At 48.1% G+C, this 20135-nt stretch overlaps 1 protein-coding gene across 2 annotated transcripts in view; it reads right to left on the minus strand.

The window, feature by feature from the left end:
• Positions 1 to 1918, minus strand: part of Trappc9 (trafficking protein particle complex subunit 9) — a 541325-nt gene extending 539407 nt beyond the window's left edge. For both annotated transcript variants that reach the window (XM_074069279.1, XM_074069278.1), the window contains exon 1: positions 1799 to 1918. The gene's annotated coding sequence lies outside the window, so the exon portion shown is untranslated. The remainder of the gene's footprint in view (positions 1 to 1798) is intronic.
• Positions 1919 to 20135: the final 18217 nt, after the last annotated feature.

Here is a 20135-nt window from a genome sequence, read left to right on the forward strand (position 1 = left end):
CAGAGATAACACAAATGTCCATCAACAGAGGAATGGCTAAATAGTGGTCTTTTAACACAACAGAGTATTACAGAACCATGAAAATGAATGACCTACTGCTATATTGCAGGAACATGGATGAATCTCAAAAACATAAGGGCAAACAAAGTTGCAGACTATAGGAACCCTACAATTCCATTTATATAAAGGTCAAAAACAGGGCTGGGGCATGGCTCAAGTGCAAGGCCCTGAGTTCAAACTCTAGTACCACCAAAAAAAAAAGTCCAAAAACAAAAAACACTAGTGCTGGGGGTGTAGCTCAGTGGTACAGTACATGCCCAGCAAGTACAGGCAATGGTTTCCACCCTAGTCATGTGAGGCAGAGATCAGAAGGATCGCAGTTCGAAGTCAGCCCCAGCAAAAAGATAGTGAGACCCTACCTTGGAAAGCCCTTCACAAAAATCGAGCTGGTAGAGTGGCTTAAGGTGAAGGCCCTGAGTTCAAGCCCCAATACCACAAAAAAAAAAAATCAAAAAGTGAAACATACAGTAACCAAAAAAGCAACATTCTATTCCTTTATATACCCCAGAGATCTGAAAAATACATAGCCACACCAAAAACCTGTCTGTAAGCATTGATAGCATTATTCATAAACAAAAGGTCCAATGTGCTGCATGGACACATTTTACAATTCCAAGAATATGAAAATGCAAATCCAGAGATACAGAAAGTGAATTCATGGCCCTGGAGCTACGGTAAGGAGAACTGACTGCTAACGGCTTCAGTTTCTTTCTGGTGTGAAGAAAAATGTCCTAGAATAGTAACTGTCGCACAACTGAGAATATACTGAAAATCCTTGGATTGTAATCTTCAAACATGTGGATTTTCTTCTAGGTGAACAATGTCTCGATAAACATTTTTTGTTTGGTTTGGATTTTTGAGGCAGGGTTTTGCTTACGTAGTCAGTCCACCGTGGCCTCAAACTCCTGATCCTCCTGCCTCATCCTTCAGAGTGCTGGGACGCTGGAATTACAGTCCGGAACCACCATGCCTGGCCTATTAGTCTAAAAAAAATTCTGGCAACTATTTTTCCCTTTACACTACCAATATGCTGCACAAATTAAAAAACAAAACAAGCCTTGTCAGAAGAACTTTAAGACTGCAATATTCCACGCTCCCGGTGCTATAGCAGCCTGCGAGAATCACTAGTTTAGATGGGGGTGTGGCACAGCCCCCACCTCCAGCTCCCGTGAACTGAACCGAGCCCTGCCTTCATCGGCAAAAACACGTTACGACAACACGCTGCAAAACTTGAATTCAAAGGCATTGGCTCTGGGAGAGGGCACGAGGGGGCACTGACAGCGGAAGGTCAAAGGCCAGCGAAGGAGACAACCCTGGGCTGAGCTCCCTTGGAAACCCAGCCTGCATCCCACAGCCTGACTGAGGCGTGAGCGGGCGCCGAGGTCCTGCCCAGCCCGGGGTCCAGCCCAGCCGGGACCGGGGGCGTGGCGCTGCCCGCATCCCAGAGGGGAAGCCGGAGGGGCCGGGCGCAAGACAGGTGTGCACGGGGTCCCCAGGTGGGGACACAGCCTGGACAGGTGTGCAAGGGCGCCAGGCAGGGCTCCTGGCCGCGAAGGGTGCGAAGTGTCCGGGCGGGGCAGGCAGCCCGGGCAGGTGTGGCCGACCCGGTCCGGGCAGGTGCGGCTGGACGAACCCCCCTTCGCCCCCCAGCGGCCACCGCCACGGCAAGACCGCGCCTCGGTCCTCCCCGGCTGGCCCGGACCCCTGACCCCTGACCCCGGCCCGCCTAGGCACTTACACAGCCCGTGGCCCCGGGCCCCGAGAAGGAGCCTGTGCGGCCGCTCCCCCGGCTCCGCCTGGAACCTCCGACCGCGGCTGACCGGCGCTCTTCTGCGCGTGCGCGGAGATCCGGCCCGGATGAGATCCGCTCCGGGTTTTCCAAGAGACTCCGGTCCCGCGGGCGGGGGAGGGAAGGAGGGGGAGAGAGAGAGCGAACTGGGAGGGAAGGAGGAGGAGGAGGACCGAGAAGGAGAGAGAGAGAGGGAGGAGGGATGGAAAGACGGGGGAGGAAAAAGAGGAGTGGGGGAGGGAGGGGGAGGAGGAAGGGACAGGAGTGGGAGGATCACAGGTGGAGAGAAAACCTTTTGCTCCTGGGGTGGCACACCCTCACCCAGGGGGTAGGGCCATCCAAGGCTCACTGTTCAAATTTCACCCCCTTGGTGAAATTTCACCCCCTATGACTGAGTCAAAACCCCTATCACCTGATCTCTCTCTCTCTCTCTCTCTCTCTCTCTCTCTCTCTCTCTCTCTCTCTCTCTCTCTTACACACGCGCGCACACACGTGTCAGGCTGTGCAGCGCCCCACCGCACTGGCAGTTCACCTCTTCTACAGGCTGGGGACTGTTGCCTCCCAGGCATATTTTATCTTCAGAGTGGCAGAGCCTTGGAGGTGGCTCCAAGCAGGAGATCAGGGCTTGAGGGCCCTGGCCATCCATCTGCAGAAAGGCCTCTGAGCTTTGAGCCTCTTGCAGGGAGGGGGAGGTGTGCAGGAGGACTAAGCAGAGGCTGAATCATTTACACCTAAGTCCAGAACGGTTTTTAAAAGAGGGTAGAAAAGCAATACTCTGAGATTAGAATAAGCGCAGCACATAAGGAATTCTTAACACCGATCTCCAGAGAGGACAAAGACTCTCTCCCTTGCCTATTTTTAACATCTTTTTTTTTTTTAACCAAATGCATGCATTTCTTTTTCAGTTGAAAGATATTTAAAAACAGTAATAAAGGACAGGTGTGGTACTCTCAGCGGGCACAGCAGCACAAGGAAAATGGCCTGAGCCAACACTTACTTGCTTTAAGCTAGTAAGATTTACTGACTGCTATGTGGGTGCCCTGCTTTATGACTTATCTTACTATTCATATATTTTTATAAAATAATAATACACTATCTCCCCCATCCTTACCCAGGGCCAGTGGGAAACCAATTAGTTTTTATTGAATTGTTTCATAATGAACAGGAATCATTTATAAACAAAACACATCTTCAGGGCAAAACAGGTAGAGGTGGTTTCCAGTGTGTCAGGGATCATTTTCAGTAGAGTTATGGGGGCTAAGGGTGTCTACCAAGTAACACAGAAAGCTACCCAGATGGCCTATGGTGATAAGAGTACATGGAGTTCACAGTTACAGAACCTAGAACAGAGACATCCTGAAAGGCCACTACAGGTGGAAGTCTGTGTGCCAGGAGCCAGACTCCATGTTTACCTTACAGACTTCACAGATCCACAGCTGTCCCCAGTGCCGAGGTCCAGAAAGGATCTACCACCTGGCAGCCAGGGGTCACGAAAGTGGCTGGTGCTGCATAAGAATTCAAATCCAGAGCTGTCTAACTTTCGGGCAGTGGGTTTTCAAAGTTCTTTTCTGTTCTAGTTGTCTATAAACGGAAAACTGGCAAAAGGACACGTTGCTTACTTTTGTACAGCATTCCTCTATTTACAATGTACCCACTTTATCATTTCACTGTCCCCACCAGTCTGTGGCCAAGGAAGGGAAAGGCTACTTAGCATCTTTGCTAGTGAGAAAGGAGGCCCCAGGCCACCAAGTGGCATGTCCAGGTCAGATCCAGCTCTCTCTGGGCCTGAGACTGTGCTATTCACTAATTTTAGCATTTCCCATGGCCTCTTCTGAATGTTAGGAATTCAAATAGTATCTGAGGCCTGCCCACAGAAGATTTATGGACACCCAAAGTTAGAAGGGACCTTACAATAATCAGGTCCACCCTCACACACCAGTCCCTCTACACAGGTCCTAATAGAATGAAAGACTTGGGTGTCATGGCTCTTTGCCTTAGCTCTGGCTGCTGTAACACATGACCATAGATGACCATAGGTGGGATGCTCAAACAAGCATTTACTGGTCACAGTTCTGGAAGCTGCGCAGCTGAGGTCAGGGTGCCAGCACCCTTGCTGTGGTTGGAGAGTCCCCCAAGCCTCCATGGGTTGAAATCTCATCCTTGCTGAGTGGTACTGAGGGGGTGGAAACTTCATCTGGCCTCAGTGTTCAAGGGTGGAGCCTTTAGGAGGTGATTAGGATTAAAGTCTTCAGTGTCGAGTACACATGGTTAAATCTTGCTGACTTTATAAGGAGAGGGAGAGAGGCCAGACAGACATACATGTACAAGTACACTCCTTGTCTCCTATGGCATTCTGTGTTTCCATGGGCCCCTGCCAGCAAGAAGGTCATCACCAGATGCGGCCCCTCAGCCTTTTACCTCTCGAACTGTGAGCCAAAATAAACCTCTTTTCTTCACAATTCTTCCAGGTTTGGGAGTTGTATTGTTATTAGCTACAGAAAATTCAATACAGGGCCATCTTCTGGGTTGCAGACTGCTGACTTCTGATAGTGAACTGACAGCCAGCTACCTCTCCCTCTGGACTCTTTGAAGGGCACTAATCCTATTGGCAAAGGTGGAGCTCTCCTGACTTAATTACCTGCCAAACGCCCCTCCTTCTAAAACCATCACATTGGGAATTTGATTCTGACATAGGAATTCTGGGGGAACACATTCAGTTTGTAATTCCCTGTAGAATGGGGATGTAACTCAGTGGTAGAGCTCTTGCCTAGCATGTGCAAGGTCCTAGGTTCAATCCCCAGCACTGGGGTGGGGGGGAGCCGGGGAGGAAGAAACAAAAGAAAATTCACCAGTTAAAAAAAAAAGCCAGAATGTACTTTCCTGAAATATTCAATCAGGAGGTCTCAAAGAACAGGGCCAGCACCCAAAGAGCCTTGGTGGGGTTGAGCGACACCCCAGCCACAATTTAAAAGTGCAGGTCAGAGCCCCCAGTTCATCACTTCCTAACTACAAGCCTTCAATGTCATCATTATTAAATGGGGGTAATCACTTCATAGAGCTGCTACTAGGGTTTAATGAGCTATGAGAAAGCAATGTGAGACAGAGTAAGGCAAATTCTGTCACATGCTACTTACACAGCTTTGGGATAAGATGACCATATATTTCTGTTTGCCTGGGTTATGGCTGCTATCCTGGCTAAGAATATTCTGGTCAGGTGAGACATACAACCAACCTACTTTGGGCAAAAGCTATCACCTCTGAAGGCTTCAATCTTCCATGGCACTATAAAGGGGTTTTTTTACTCCTGCCCACGCTGCAGGGCTCTTCATGTGAAATCCACCAGACGCTCACCTGCAGAGCCATGTCCCATCTGGACTTGCTAGATCAGAGACCGAGGTAAGAAATTATTTAACTGCATTTACTTAACACCACTAAAAGCCACTTGGTTAGGCCTCCACATCTCTTCCCTCCAAGGGGGGGAAAAAAAAAAAACAGTGATGGTAGTTGCCACTTATGTGACTCTCCTACCTGGCAAGTAATGTGCAAAGTGCTGTCTAGCTGTCACTTAATCCTCCCACTGACCGTACAAGGTGGGTCATTTTAGTTTAAGGAGCAATCACACCTTTTTTTTCCCTTCCTCAATGAAGGGAACAATTGAGAAATAAGATACAGGAATCAGAGGATGGAAATGACAATGTCAGTTTTATTGTCAACATATTGGGGGAGGGAGCTTTGGATCTGGAGCCAAAATTTGGGGCTGAGTTTACTAAATCCTTCCCTTTAGAATTACTCAGACTCTAGTTCCAGCCAGTGATGGGTAGCAACCTCCCCTCGATGGACAGAAGTTAACACTTTAACCAACCCCAAGCTGAGTGCTGAACTCACTTTAAAGCTCAAAATCCCTCTTGGAGACGGCTATAGTGTTCTTCCGGAGGCGAAGAAGGTAAAGGGATGCAAGGGGCTCAGTGGTCATTAAGCGACAAGGCAAGATGCCACTAGAACTCAACGGCTGTCTGGGAGAAGTGGGGCCACCAGAGAAGGTCCCTGGAGGGAGGGAGGCTTGGTGTCCGCTCCTTTGGCAAGAACCGGGCTTGAGAAGAGAGAAGGGACACCGCAATGCCAGCCAAAGCGTGGGATGCTCGAGGACAGGGGTTGTGTGCGTGAACCCCCAGCGCTGAGAGTGTACTTAGCAATCTTGGAGCGTGCCCGTCCATTCCGTGAATGGACGCTTGAATGAATGAAACACTGGAGTCAGCCCCCAGGCTCCCCACGCGGGATTCCAACTGGCCAATCAGCGCCTGCGCCCATCCGCCCGCCCCCACGACCACGTCCCGCGCCTGCTCCTCAGGGTTCCTTGGAGCTGTGTGGAAATCCCGGAGTAGTGGATTTTAGATCCGCTACTCTCTCGGCGAGAGTGCGCATGCTCCGCTGCAGGCATCACTGAGACATCACTTTCCCGCGGTGAGGGAGGCGGTATGGGGAGGGGGCAGGTTTGAAAGCGATTGGTTGGAGGAACGGAAGCCAAGCTCCACCTGCCTCCGCCCACCTCGGACACAGTTCCAATCGTAGGACAGAAAGCTCGCTTTGGCCAGCCTTTCCCCAAAACCTCCCCCGCCCCAAGCTCCCCGTCGGAACCAATGCCTAACCAGGCCAAAAAGAACAGGGGAGCGACCGGAAGGGGCTCGCGAGCGCGAGCGGAAGGAGGGAGGACTGGAGCTTGTTGCCTTGGCAACTGAGCTCTCAGCCTGCGTCCCGCGTGCGTCACTGCTCTTTCTGCCTGGTCCGCTCCGGGCAGCTGGGGACTGAGCACGCCCTCGGGCGTGGGAAGGAATTTTTTATATGTTCTCGGTGATTCAGCCCCTGGTCAAGTGGGTGGAGGCTGGCACCAGGGAGGGCCTCAGCATTTCTCGTGCTTGTCCCCCGGCCTCGGGGCAGACCCTCTCCTCCTGTCCGTTCCACACCCCCTGGCCATCTGTGACCTCCCCTCTTCCCAGACAGCGCTTTCTTTGACTTTTCTTCAGTTCCTCGGTTTTCCTTAAAAGGCAAACATACAGAGACTTGTCATTCAGGGTAGCTGGAATCCGGTCCCTCATTTGGCTCAGAATAAACTTTTTTTGTGGGGGGAGCGGGGGTGGAGAGGGACCGGAGTTTGAACTCAGGGTTTTGCGCTTGCATAGCAGGTGCTCTACCTCTTGAGCCGCACCTCCAGCGCTATTTTATTTCCTTCAAAAAAAATTATACCTTAATTGCATCATGATAAATAAGTCATTTTTTATTGTGATATTCTTGTACTGGGGATACATTGTGACACTTACAGAAGTTCTTAAAATCTATCAGTTAAACTCACCCCTAAAAGTCATTTCTAAAGGAGTGCTTCTTCGTTCTCAAAAAGCCTATTTCAGGAACAATTTTTTTGGCTTGTGTATATTTACTTTTTTTTTTTTCTCAGTACTGAGGTTTGAACTCAGGGCCTACACCTTGAGCCATTCCACCAGCCCTTTTTTGTAGTGGTTTTTTGTTGTTGTTGTTTTGTTTTTTCCAGATAGGGTCTGTGAACTATTTGCCCAGGCTAGCTTCTAACAGAGATCCTCCTGATCTCAGTCCTCCTGAGTAGCTAGGATTACAGGTGTGAGCCACCAGCACCCGGCTTTTAAAATTGTTCCTAGGAGAGAGAGTCTATACTCAAAAGTCTATTTTTCATTTGTTTTTGATGGGACTGGGGTTTAAACTCAGGATATTTGTGCTTCCAAAGCGGACGCTCTACTGCTTGAGCTACATGCCCAGTCCTGTATTTACTTTCAAACTCAGAAAATGTGCACGAATTGTAAAAGGAACTCATACACTCTTTATCCACGGTCACGAGAAGTTTTAAGTTTTGCCTCACTTACCATTCTGTGTGTGGGCTTATCATATATTAGCAATTTTTTTTTAATTAATGGAGAGGTTCACAAACTGTCAAGACTGAAAAGTTGTAATTGAACAGCTAGTGCTTAAATATTCTCACTAATGCAAGGTGGCCACTTGTAGAACCAGAAGGCTTGTAGAAATAAGTTATATCCAATTTTAAGAAATTTGCATTTTACATTTCAAAATAAAAAAAGAATTAGAAACTGAAAGAAATCCTGACCAGGATTAATTAGAGAAGCTGCACTTCCATGTGTGACCACCAGATGCCACAAGCAGTTAGCAGCTAGCCTGGAAAAAACACCCACATCTGGACTGAATTAGGATCTAATTGCCTCAAATTGCCTCTGAAACCCAGGACTTTGTCACTTTGTCAGGGGAGCCCAGGTCAGGGAGTTCTGGGCACAATCAGAGAAAACCAAAGCTGAGAAGAAACAAGAAAGATTTAACTGACGTGGCATGCCTGAATTCCTGAGTCGGTGTCTTAAGAATTCAAGTTACTACATTCTAGTGTGTTCTATTACATTGCATATCTTGTATATTACATATTCAGTAATATATAATAATCTCATTGGATATATTTGTTGTATGTATGTCAAGTAATTCTAATTCAAGTGATATAATTCTATGTTCATAGATCAGGCATTGGGGTGTGTGTGTGTGTGCAATTTTCGGTTATCCAGACCTTGCTGTTCCTTTCTTCTCTCTCTGCAACAGATAAAGAGGATTCAGATCTCACTGAACATCAAAGGTAAGCAGAAAAATCTGAGTGGGGCCCACTCTCTAGCACACAGCAGAGAGAGCACACCATCACCTGGTGTTCCTGCAGACATGCATTACTGCACTCTAATCATGAGGGAAAAACAGACAAACCAAAAGGAGAGACATTCCACAAAACCACTGGCCTGTACTCACAATGTCATGATCATGAAACTCAAGAGGACTGAGGAACTGCTCTAGATTAAGTAAAACTAAAGAGATGACAACGAAATGTCACCAGTGATTCCAAACTGGATCATTTTGCTTTAAAAAAATACACACACACACCACACACACACACATACATAGTACTGAAACAATAAAATTGAAACAAATAAGCCTGAGGATCCATGGCAGTAAAGTATCAGTGATGTTAATGTCCTGATTTTGCTGGCTGCATGGTGGCTATATAGAAGATCTTTGTAGAAAAAACACACTATACTCTTCAGGGTGACAATGGGGCGCCAGGTCAGTCACTTACTCTAAAATGGTTCAGGTAAATAAATTATGTGTACTGTACTTGCAACTTAACTTAGAAATTGTTTTGAAAATTATCAAAGAGAGAATACCATGCTAGGCATGGTAATGCATGTCTATAATCCCAGCACTAAGAAAGCTGAGATGGAAGGATCACAAGTTTGAGGACAGCATGAGCTACATAGTAAGACTCTGCCAAAAAAAAAAAAAAGTTAAAAATACACCATGATTTCCTGGCTGGATTCAGACATACTGAATGAGAACACTGGAGGTGTGGCTGGCAGTGATAATGTGTGATTTTAAAAGCACAGCTAGGTTTGAAGAAGCCACTGACCCCCAGAGCCTGAGGGCAGAAGAATGGCCTATGTATACAGATGGATGCCTCTCACCATCCTGTGGTCCAGAGCCTTCTCGGGCAGCTAAGTCCACATTGTCTTGTTAAATCCGGCCTCTACTGATCTCATCTCTGCCATTACACAGGCCTTTACTCTCCGACTTCAAAAAAAAAAAGCCAGACTTTGGTGAGTTATGCCTGTAATCCTGGTTAGCTGGGAGGCTGAAATCAGGAGAATCAAGGTTCAAGTCCAGCCTGGGCAAATAGTTCACGAGACCCCATCTCCATAATAACCCCAGCAAAATGGAGTGGAGGTGTGGCTCAAGAGGTAGAGTGCCTGCTTTGCAAGACAAAAGCCCTGAGTTCAAACCCTAGTCACACCCCCCAAAAAAGAAAAGCACTACCACTTTAAACAAGAAACCTGAGAACTTTGAGAATGTCTTCCCCATTCACTATTCCAGTGGGCACTGGGACACATGGCCTCCATTCTGTGTCTGTGAAAGGAAGCTTCTAGAGTCTTGGCCAAGTCCACGACCACACTTTGTGCTTTTGATTCCCTTTGTTCTGACTGATATCGGCGTACAAACACACATGGTGGCAGCCACTTGTAATACCAGCATTCAGAAGGCTGGGGCAGGAAGATTCAAGTCCAACCTGGGCTACATAGTGAGATTCTGTCTCCAAAGGAAAACAAAAAAAAGGTTACAAGAGCTGTGGCCTGTGGCAGAGCGGGCGTGGGAGCCTCCTTTCCACCCTTCCTGTCTGCAGAAACCTGCTGCAGCTGCAGTTGTACTCAACTCAGGGCATGGGGTGCCACCCTCTTTCTTTTCCACCTGGATCTAACTGCACTCAAGCCCTCCCCAGGTATTCTTATGTACCCACATGCCCCTATAAGCCAAGACAGAAGCCCCAGGAAGTCCACCTGCATGCACCTTTGTGAACATATTAAAAACCAATGCCTTGTGTTCTTTGAGTGAGTGAATTGTGTGGCATGTCACATCTAGGTAAAGTTGCTTTAGAAAACTTGCTCCCTGCCTACCAGTGCAGCCTCCCCCCACCCACTGTCCCCAGCTTATGCTCCATTCAGCCTTGCTGAACTGTTCCCTACCAGTCATGCGTCCTACACTGCCCAGCTCTAGCAGTGCCTTTCTCTTTCCTACCCTGTCCATCTGACAAACTCTGCTGGCTCTCAAATCCTAATCCAAGTCCTTCCTCCTCTGCAAAGCCGTTCCTGACTCCCCAAGCCAAGGGGTTACTCCATTCTCAAGGCTCACTGCCTCTCCATTTCTCTGCCCTGGGAATGACTAGTCTCATGTTTGACCCCCATGCTGTTCTCTAGACAGGGACTAGCCTAGGGTCAGGACCTCGGGGCATGTTGTCAAATGAGCAGGGGGAGAAATGATGATGGGGTAGGGATAGAGCCCAGAAGGCAGGCTAGGATCAGAACCCTGGGCTGGCGAGAGCAGCTTAAGAACCTCAGGGATCTCCAAGGATAAAGTAGCACATTCCAAAGGAGGCATTTAATACAACCCTCCCTCTTGTATTATGTTCTAATAACTATCATTTACTGTGTTCATGCAATATTGGACACTACCGTAAGAAGTATGTGAGCTGTCTCACTGGGGACTCATACCCCCTAAAATCCCAATTTCCACATGTTCCCTTTTCTAGAATGAATCTGATGCAGGTAACAGCACAGTGGAAGCATCAGGGTCTTCTCACCCAGTGAGACAGAGCCCTTGAGAACAGAACGGCCGGAAACACAACCTGGAGGTGATGTTATCCCAACTGCTCAAGAGGCTGAGGCAGGAGGGGCACATCAGCCTGGAAGTTAAGACCAGCTTGGACAACAAAGCAAGAGCAAGGAAAGAAAGAAGGAAGAAGAAAAGTGTACTAGTTACTTTTGTGTAGCTGAGAGAACAGCTAAAGGCAAGGTTGATTTAGTTTACCGTGGAGTTTCAGAGGGTTCAACCTACGGTTGCTTGACCTCATGAGCATGGGCAGAACACAGCGTGGTTTTTAAGGAGAAGAGGAGGAAGTCAATCAGAGGTGTTTCTGCCTCTCTACTTTCCTCAGTTTCCTTCAGTAGAAAATACTCAGGGTGCCAAGTTGCCATAATTTGCAAAATCATTTGCAAATTAACAGGTTTTAGTGGTTTTCTTTCAAACATAATTGAAAGAAGACCTGCTGAATTGCCAGTTGATAAATCACCAAAAAATATTTTTGATCTTATGATTTTAACAGAAGTTCAGAGAATTTGGCATGGGGGCATAGCCCAGTGGTAGAGCACTTGCCCAACACAAGCAAGGCTCTGGGTCCCATCCCCAGCAACACAAAAGAAAAAGTTCAGAAAGCACAGTGTCTTCTGTTCTTGCACATCCATTTATTTCTGTGAATAAGTGGTCCTTAACATTACACCTTCAAAACCCAAAACCAGAGATCCCTCAAAAAAAGAAAATAATTAAAATCCATAAAGTAACTTTGAAAAGACATCTACCCAGCATTCAGAAGGGTGAGGCAGGAGGATTGAGAGTTTGAGGCCGGCATGGGCCAAAAGAAAGAAATGTGATTCATTAAGAGATTTTTTTCCAGCTGGATGTGAGGAAAACAGCTCTGCTCTTCCACGTGTTCCCTCATCACTATGATGGGTCGTCTTTTTTTTTTTTTTTTTTTTGGTGAGACTGGAGTTTGAACTCAGGTCTTCGCACTTGTGAAGCACATGCTGTACCACTTGAGCCATCCCTCCTGTCCATTTTGCACTGGTTATTTTGGAGATGAGGTCTTGAGAACTCTTTCTCCAGGGTGGCCTAGAATGGTGATTCTCCAGATCTCAGCCTCCCAAGTAGCTAGGATGACAGGCGTGAGCCATCAGCACCCAGCTGTGATAGTTAGGTGTCAACTTGGATGAGTTGAAATGCTTAAATCAGTAAGCTCACTTCTTGTGTTAACTACAGGGTGCTTCCACAGACAACTCTGAACTGATCAATGGATTTACGGAAAGGTGGTAAAATGTAGGATGTGGGCCTGTTGTTGAAAGTAGGACACTTGGGGTGTGTCCTTGGGGCCATATCTTGCCTTGGCCCCTTCCAGTATTCCCTTTCTCTGATTCCTGGCCACCATGATGTGAATTTCTCTGCTGTGTCTGGGAAAACACACAGGGACTTTTTTTTGAGGTGATGGAAATAGCCATACCTGATAGTGGTGATATTACACAAGTACATATATTCATCCTCCCTCATTGCATTATACCCTTAAAATGAGTGTATTTTACTTATATAATAATGTGTTCAGACTAGGTGTGATAGCACACACCTGTAATCCCAGCACTTGAAACTCTAAGGCAGTAGGATTGCAAGTTTGAGTCCAGCCTGGGCTATAATGAAACTCTGACTCAATTTAATAACATCCAAGCACTTTGGAATAAGGTTTGACAATTTCTGATAAAATTAAATATACATTTGCCTTTGGCCCAGCAATTCTACCACTAGATATTTATCTAAGATGAAATACATGTTCACAGACTGCAGTACAGTGCTCACCCAAGCTCAAAGCCCTAAGTTCAAACCCCAGTACTGCCAAAAAAAAAACCTGCCAAAAATTGGACAAAACAAGTTAGCCATAAATGGGAAAATTGGTAAACTGTTGTATATTCACTCATAAAATGCAATACTACTTAGCAATATAAACAAGCCACCGATAAATGCAACAACATGGAGGGATCTCACCAACATGCTTGTGACCCAAAACCGGAGAGCAGAGTTCACATCAAGTACCAGAGGTTCCATTTACGTAAAGTACAAGACAGACCAAACTAAGGAGAAAAACCAGATGCATGATCTGTGGATCTCCCTCTTCCTCCCCTGCAACACAACGTCCCAGCGGACCTCCCCACAGCCCAAGCTTCACATGGCAGCACCATTCTGCCAAGAGCTCCTGTCTCCCAGGAAGGAAGGAGATGGAATTGCTTGTCCACATAGCACACACTCACCAAGCCCAGCCTGGGGACACAACAGTGAGATGGGTGGATATTGATCCCCACTGGAGGGAGTCCTGTGGTCTTTTGGGAGAAGCAAACAATAAAACAGAACAATTCACCCAAACTATGTCACTATGTGTTCTCTGCCAAATCCTTCACTCTCAGCACCTCAGAAGAGGACTGCATTTGGGGAAAGGCCTTTGAAGAGGGAATGAGGTTTAGATGGGGGTCACTAGCTTAGACCAATATGCTAGGTGTCGGGACCGTGCTTCACACCGGTCATCCTAGCTACCTGGGAGGCTGAGATCAGGTGGATCGCAGTTCAAGGCCAACCCAGGCCAATACTTCACGAGACCCCGTCTTAAGAATAATCAGAACAAAGTGGACTGGAACTGTGGCTCAAGCAGTACAGTGAGTGAAAAGTCCTGAGTTCAAGCCCAGTGCAACCAAAGGGGAAAAAATATGCTGGGTGTCACAGAAGAGGAGATTGGGACACAGACATGCACAGAAGCATGGCCATGTGGGAACACAGGTGACACCTGCGAGTCAGGGGAAGAGGCTTCAGAGGGGCCAGCCCTGCTGACCTTTGAGCATGGACTTCAGCCCCAGCCACAGACAATATGCCTGTGCTGTTTAACTCACTTAGTATTCTGCTTTGGCAACCCTGGGCAACTCAGGTACCATGTGTATTTAGAAGACTTCCAACAGTCTTTAACGTGTACATAATTCCCCTGTGGGGAGCAATATAATGGCTCCCAAAGATGCCAGCACCTGGGCTGGGGGCGTGGTGTCTGCCTAGCAAGCACAAGGTCCTGAGTTCAAACTCTAGCACTGCCAAAAAGAAAAAGAATATAAAGTAGATGCAGAGAGAGAAACAGAGGTCAGAAGGAGTTGAAGATGTCGTGCGGAAGGAGTTAGTGACGGCAGGGCCTCTGGAAGCTGGACAGAGTGAGATGGATTCTCCCCTCAGCTTCCAGAAGGAACACAGCCTGCACACACTGGGTTTAGGGCTTTTGATTCTCAGAACTTTCAGATAACAAATTTATGCTGATTAAGCAAGCAAGTTACAGTAGCAACAGGAAAGGGACACAGCCCCCATCTCATAGATGAGGTAACTAAGGCTCAGCATGAGGTCCCCAGTTAGTGAGGGGAGAGCCAGAATTTCAGCAGGAACTGACCGAGCCCAAGGTCCACCTCCTCTCTCTCCCTGGTACTCTCAGCCCAGGAAGAAACTATTTGTCACAAACACTTTGAAGAGAATTGGAAGTCTTCAAAGTATACATGGTATATGAGTCACCTAGGTAAGAGTTTCCAAAGCAAAATACTGAGTGGTTTAAATAATGGACCTTTGAAAGTGACCAGCAGCCACCTGGACCAAACCAGACCTGCTCAGGGCTGTGGCATGCAGAAAGCAGTTTCCCTTGAAGGCTTCCTGTGCCTTGCCAGGCTGCTGTGAGCCTCGCTGCAGTGAGCCTGGGCAGGTGGGGTTTGCACAGGAGAGTCACAGCCCAGGAGGCCATGTGCCATGCAAGAGACTCTAGCTCAGCCCCTCCAGTGCCAGGCCACACAAGTTGTGGAGCATCTTCCCCATGACCTGATGTTGAACAGCAGCCCTGGAGACGTCCCCTCAGTCCTTCTCCTTCCAATCAAGATGGGTGACGCCAGCCCCAGGCCCAGCATGGACTTGGAATAAATTTCCTTTTGGAGAGACATGTCCGGGCCAGAGAGTCAGGAAAAGTGGGCCAGCACTTGGCTTAAAATAAAAAGACAAGGGCACGTGTATCCAGAGCTTGGTTTGGGCACGCAGCCAAGTGAGCAGGGCCTCCTGCAGGCCCCACCTTCCTGCCCGTTTTCAGGACAGAGATGTGGGGAAATGGCCTGGCCTATCCCATCCATCCAGGAGGGCTGCCCAGGAACCCAATACTTGCAAAGCGACTCAAGGACGTGATAAGAACCAAGCCCTCGACCCCATGGAAAGATGTGAGAGGAGTGTTGCATCTTCTAACTACTGCAAACCTACAAGCTCAAACAGCACAAACTGACCATTTTACAGTTCTGTACGTGCAGGTCCCCGAGGCTCCAGGGAAGAGCCCATTCATGCTGTGGGCAGAAGTCAATCCTTGAGGTTGTAGGACTGTGGTCCCATTTCCTTGCTGGTGTCAGTGGCCATCCCCCGCTCCTAGAGGCATCCTTGTCTGTCCTTCCAGCCAGCACAGCCTGGCCAGCTCCTCCCCATATGCAGAGGCTCACTCTGACAGATCCTTTTGCCCTCCTCCTCCTCCAGGTGTTTGTGGGATTCCACTGGGCCCACCTGGATGATCCAGAGTCATCTCCCCAGCTTGAGGTCCATGACCTTAGTCATGCCTGTAAAGTCTCTTTGCCACTTCAGGCAGCCTATGCAGAGGTCTTATAGTTTGTGACCAGTGAGGATTGGGGTGGGATTGAAAACAGTGACTCACCCCAAAGTACAAATTGGGGCCAGCATGCAGGACGAAGCAATGCTCTGTCACTGGTCCCCACCAGGCTCAGAATTGCCACTTCCACGAATCACTCTGTCCAGGGCCTCTCTGTGCTTGGCCTGAGACACCCACTCTCACTAGCCTAGTCATTTCATCTGTGTCACCATTTGCCCTGCCCACACCCCAGCCCCTACAGCACTCTGGTTGGGTACCACGTTGCCTCTTTCATCAGCCTGTGAATTCCCTGGGACAGGCAAGTACCTCTACCTCCTCTGCCATCCCAGAGCAAGGCCTGGAAGATGAACACCCTATGAAGTAAGACTTCTGTGTGAACTGTTTGTCCTCCCCCGCACTGTGGTCACACTCACCTGCCCTTGATGGTATCCAGGCCTTAGTCAGTGCCAAGCTGTGAGCCAGAGCCGGAGTACAGCTGTGCTTATGGTGAGGTTAGAATGGGTACTCAGGAGCCAGCCACTGCCTCCCAGTGCTGAGTGCTGCCCTCTATGAGCCATGGGATTCAGCTTCTTCAGACCTGGTTTCCAGAACTGTAGGGTGGAGCAAGTAGCAATCAGAAGGAGTGACCACTAAATCAGGCTCCACTGGTACTGTTATTTCGCTGTTGTTACAAAGATCAGAGACAGACAGAACCGATCATAAATCCCACAGGTCCACCCAGCAGCTGTGTGACCTTTGGTAAGGTTCCGCAGTTTCTGAGCCTCCTTTACTCATCTTCAGGAGAGGCAAGGCTGACATTAGGGGCAGTCACGAAGACTAAATGCCTTGGGCCAGGTACCGGTGGCTCACACATATAATTCTAGCTACTCAGGAGGCAGAGATCAGGAGGATCATGATTTGAAATCAGCCTGAGCAAATAGTTTGCGAGACCCTATCTCAAAAATACCCAACACAAAAAAAGGACTGGAGGAGTGGCTCAAGTGGTGGGGTGCCTGCCTAGCAAGTGTGAGGCTCTGAGTTCAAACCCCAGTACTGTCCAAAAAAACCACTCCACTATGGGGTCTGGCACACAGTAGGTCTCTCCTTGAATGGTCTTTCCACCTCCTGTGCCAGTTCATCGTATCCCATGCAGCTGACTAAAATCGCACTCACCTCTTTGATCAATTCAACAAGCTGTTCCTGGAGGAACTGCTAAGAGCCAGAGCTGGAACTGGGCTCCCTGAAAGAACTGACAGTTCTCATGGTTCAACCCTGGGCTTGCTTCCAGGAAGGGAGTGAAGGACTGGTGACCAATCCCGATGCCCTGGGGACAGGGCTGCAGGGGTCCCGAGCAGAGGCCTGTGGAAGACCAGAAAGGACCACCAAGAGGTGCGGCTGGGGCAGGAGCCTGAGGGCAGAGGGCACAAGAGCAAAGCATCGGAGCTGGGCACTTCCTCCAGACCCTGACAGCCCACAGAGTGCTCAGGCTCTGAGCCCGACACCACTAACTGGTTTCACCAGGAGCTTGGGTTACAACACATTTCAAGAAGTCAGAAAGGGGCTTTGGCTGAGCTCGGTATACTGCCTGCTAACACAAGGCTCTGAGTTCAATCCCCAGCACACATATGCATGCGCGTGCGCACACACACACACACACACATACACACAGAGGTCAGGAGCTAGGTAGGTTATTAAGGGTCTTATCAGGAGCCCAGTACCTCTCACTTTTTTTTTGTGGTGCTGGAAATTGAAGCCAGGGCCTTGCTCATGCCAGGCAAGCACTCTATCACTGACCTACACCTCCAGCCCCACCTTTGTGCCTGGCTGTTTGTGTGTCCAGAGTCCCTCATGGCTGCATGATAATCACAGTAGTTCCAGGCATCACACCCTTATTCACCAAACTCTTATACATCAAACCCAAAGGCAGGGGAAAAAAGCATTGCTTCTATCATGATTATTTCTTTTCCCTTTTTTATTGAGACAAAATTCACATAATATAAAACTTATCTTTGTATAGTGTACAATTCTGTGGTTTTTAATATATTCATCATTTGGTGAAACCACTATGTCTAGTTCTCTCTGCTTGAGAATGTGTTCTCCTGCCCTTTGTGGCTTCTAGAAACTGCCTGAATTCCTTGGCTTGTGGCCTCTTTCTCCATCTTCAAAGCCAGCAATAGCCTATGAGTTGTTCTCACACTGAATCACTGCTCTCTTCCATGGTCACATCTCCCTCTGACTCTATTCCCCTGCTTCCTTTGTTCACTTCTACCAGCCCTTGTGATTACACCGTGCCCACACCAATGATCCAGGCTGATCCACCTATTTTTTTGGTGGTACTGGACTTCGAACTCAGGGCCTCATGCTTGCTCGGCAGGTATTTTACCACCAAGATAGGGTCTCACAAACTAATTGCCCAGGGTGACTTTGAACCATGATCCTCCTGATCTCTACCTCCCAAGTAGCTAGGATTATAGGTGTGAGCCACCTGCGTCTGACTGATCCATTTATTTTAATGTCAATTGAGAACCAGGTGGCATGGCATAAGCCTGTGATCCTAGCACTCAGAGGCTAAGGCAGGAGGATCCTGAGTTCTAGGCCCCCAGGGCTACAGACTCAGACCCTGGCAAAATGAAACAAAATAAACCACATCAATTGGTTAGCAATGCTACTTCATTCTGCAGGCTTAGTTCCCCTCTGCCATGCAACTTAACATAGTCACTGCACCTAGTGAGGCAGGACAGATCTGGGAAAATGAGGCATGGGGATCAGCAGCCAGGAATTCACAGAGAAATATTGTACTAACAAATGGCTTGATTAAAAGCATACAGATGCTTCCTTTGCTTTAAACTTCACAAGCTGCAACATTCAGCAAAAAGAAAAAACAAGCAAAAAAGAGCATCTCCCTCTCTCTGACCTTGCCCACTTGCCTAAATAATTAGTGCACTCTGGGAACTGAGCAAATATATGTAGGACTGGGGTTTGAACTCAAGACTTTGCCCTTGCAAAGCAAGCACTCTACCACTTGAGCTGTACCTCCAGTCCATTTTCCTGTGGTTATTTTGGAGATGGCAGGGTATGGGGGGCGGTTCTTGAGAACTATCTGTCTAGGCTGGCTTTGAACCAGAATCCTCCCAATCTCAGCCTTCCAAGTAGTTAGGATTGCAGGCATGAGCCACTGGTGCCCGCATGAGCAAAAATATCTTAAGACACTTACCCTGGGGGGAAACTCTTGGTAAAATGACTCTTCTGGACACAAAAAGTGTCTACAAAAGGAAAATAGTTATCCCACAGATGGACACCTGTCCTGAAGGCACATCTGGCAGAACCCATCTTTGTTTAAAGGATGCTCGAACATCTATGTCATTATGATCGAATTTAATAAGTGGACCAACCTTAAAATCTTTGGGCCCAACTGATAAAACAATGTAACAGCAAAAGTGATTAAATGTACCAGGTGTCAGAACAAACGGGAGCATATATCCTAAGGTGAACTGGAGCCAAACTCCCAACCCACCTTTTCACCATAAGTACCCCTGACACTAGAGGACTCATTGCACTGTAGCAGGGAGGATGATCAGAAGAAAACAGAGTAGGCCTGAGAAAGTAACAGGGAGGTAGGGATGGCATAGCAGAGAGATAAAACCTGAGGAATCTAAACATGAGGAAGGTCACATGGCACTGAGGAGGGGAAAGTCACGTAGCACTAGGGTACGGTAGTCAACAAAATTAAATATAACCATATATGGATTAAACCTTGCTTTTTGCTTCTGTAACCTGCTTGCCAGGATATATAAAGTGAGACTCTTTTGTTCTCGGGGCTCAGCCTTTGGACACGAGTCCGCTGAATCTGTGATGGCACAATAAAATGTTGCTTCCTGCTAACTGCCTCAGAGTCCTGTATCTCCGCTAGCAAGCTCCTGCAACATTTCTTGGGTGCTCATCCAAGATTGTGGAGATGGTGAATTATCACCTCCCTTGTCATTGGAGTGGGTCCCCCGGACCTCCAGGAGGAGATCCCACCAGGCACCAATGGACAGCTTGATCCAGGGGATTCATCCTCCTGATGAGATAGGGGGAGGACCTCTGATGCACAATGGAACCCAGTGAGGTGCAGGCACAGCAATGGGAGGGGAGCACCACTCATCAGACTGGTAAGAACCCAGGTTCAAATTCAGGCCTGCCCCAGGAGGCAGAAAGGGAGACTGATCACCTCCCAGAGACCACTAGTAACCACCTTTTTGGGGATGAAGCTGTGTCTCTCAGGTTCAGGGAGTGAGGTGGAAATACTGTGCTATATGAAAGCATATGAAAATGTGAGCTGAGATGCAGCCTAGCTGTGAAGTGAGTGAGGAGTTCCCTCCCACTCTGTGTCTGTCTTCCTGTCTGGTAACAGGAGGAGATGGGTGGAAATCAGAGTAAAAACACTCCCTTGGGGTATATGAT

The sequence above is a fragment of the Castor canadensis genome, chromosome 3 (assembly GCF_047511655.1).
Source record: "Castor canadensis chromosome 3, mCasCan1.hap1v2, whole genome shotgun sequence".
Taxonomy (NCBI): Eukaryota; Metazoa; Chordata; class Mammalia; order Rodentia; family Castoridae; genus Castor; species Castor canadensis.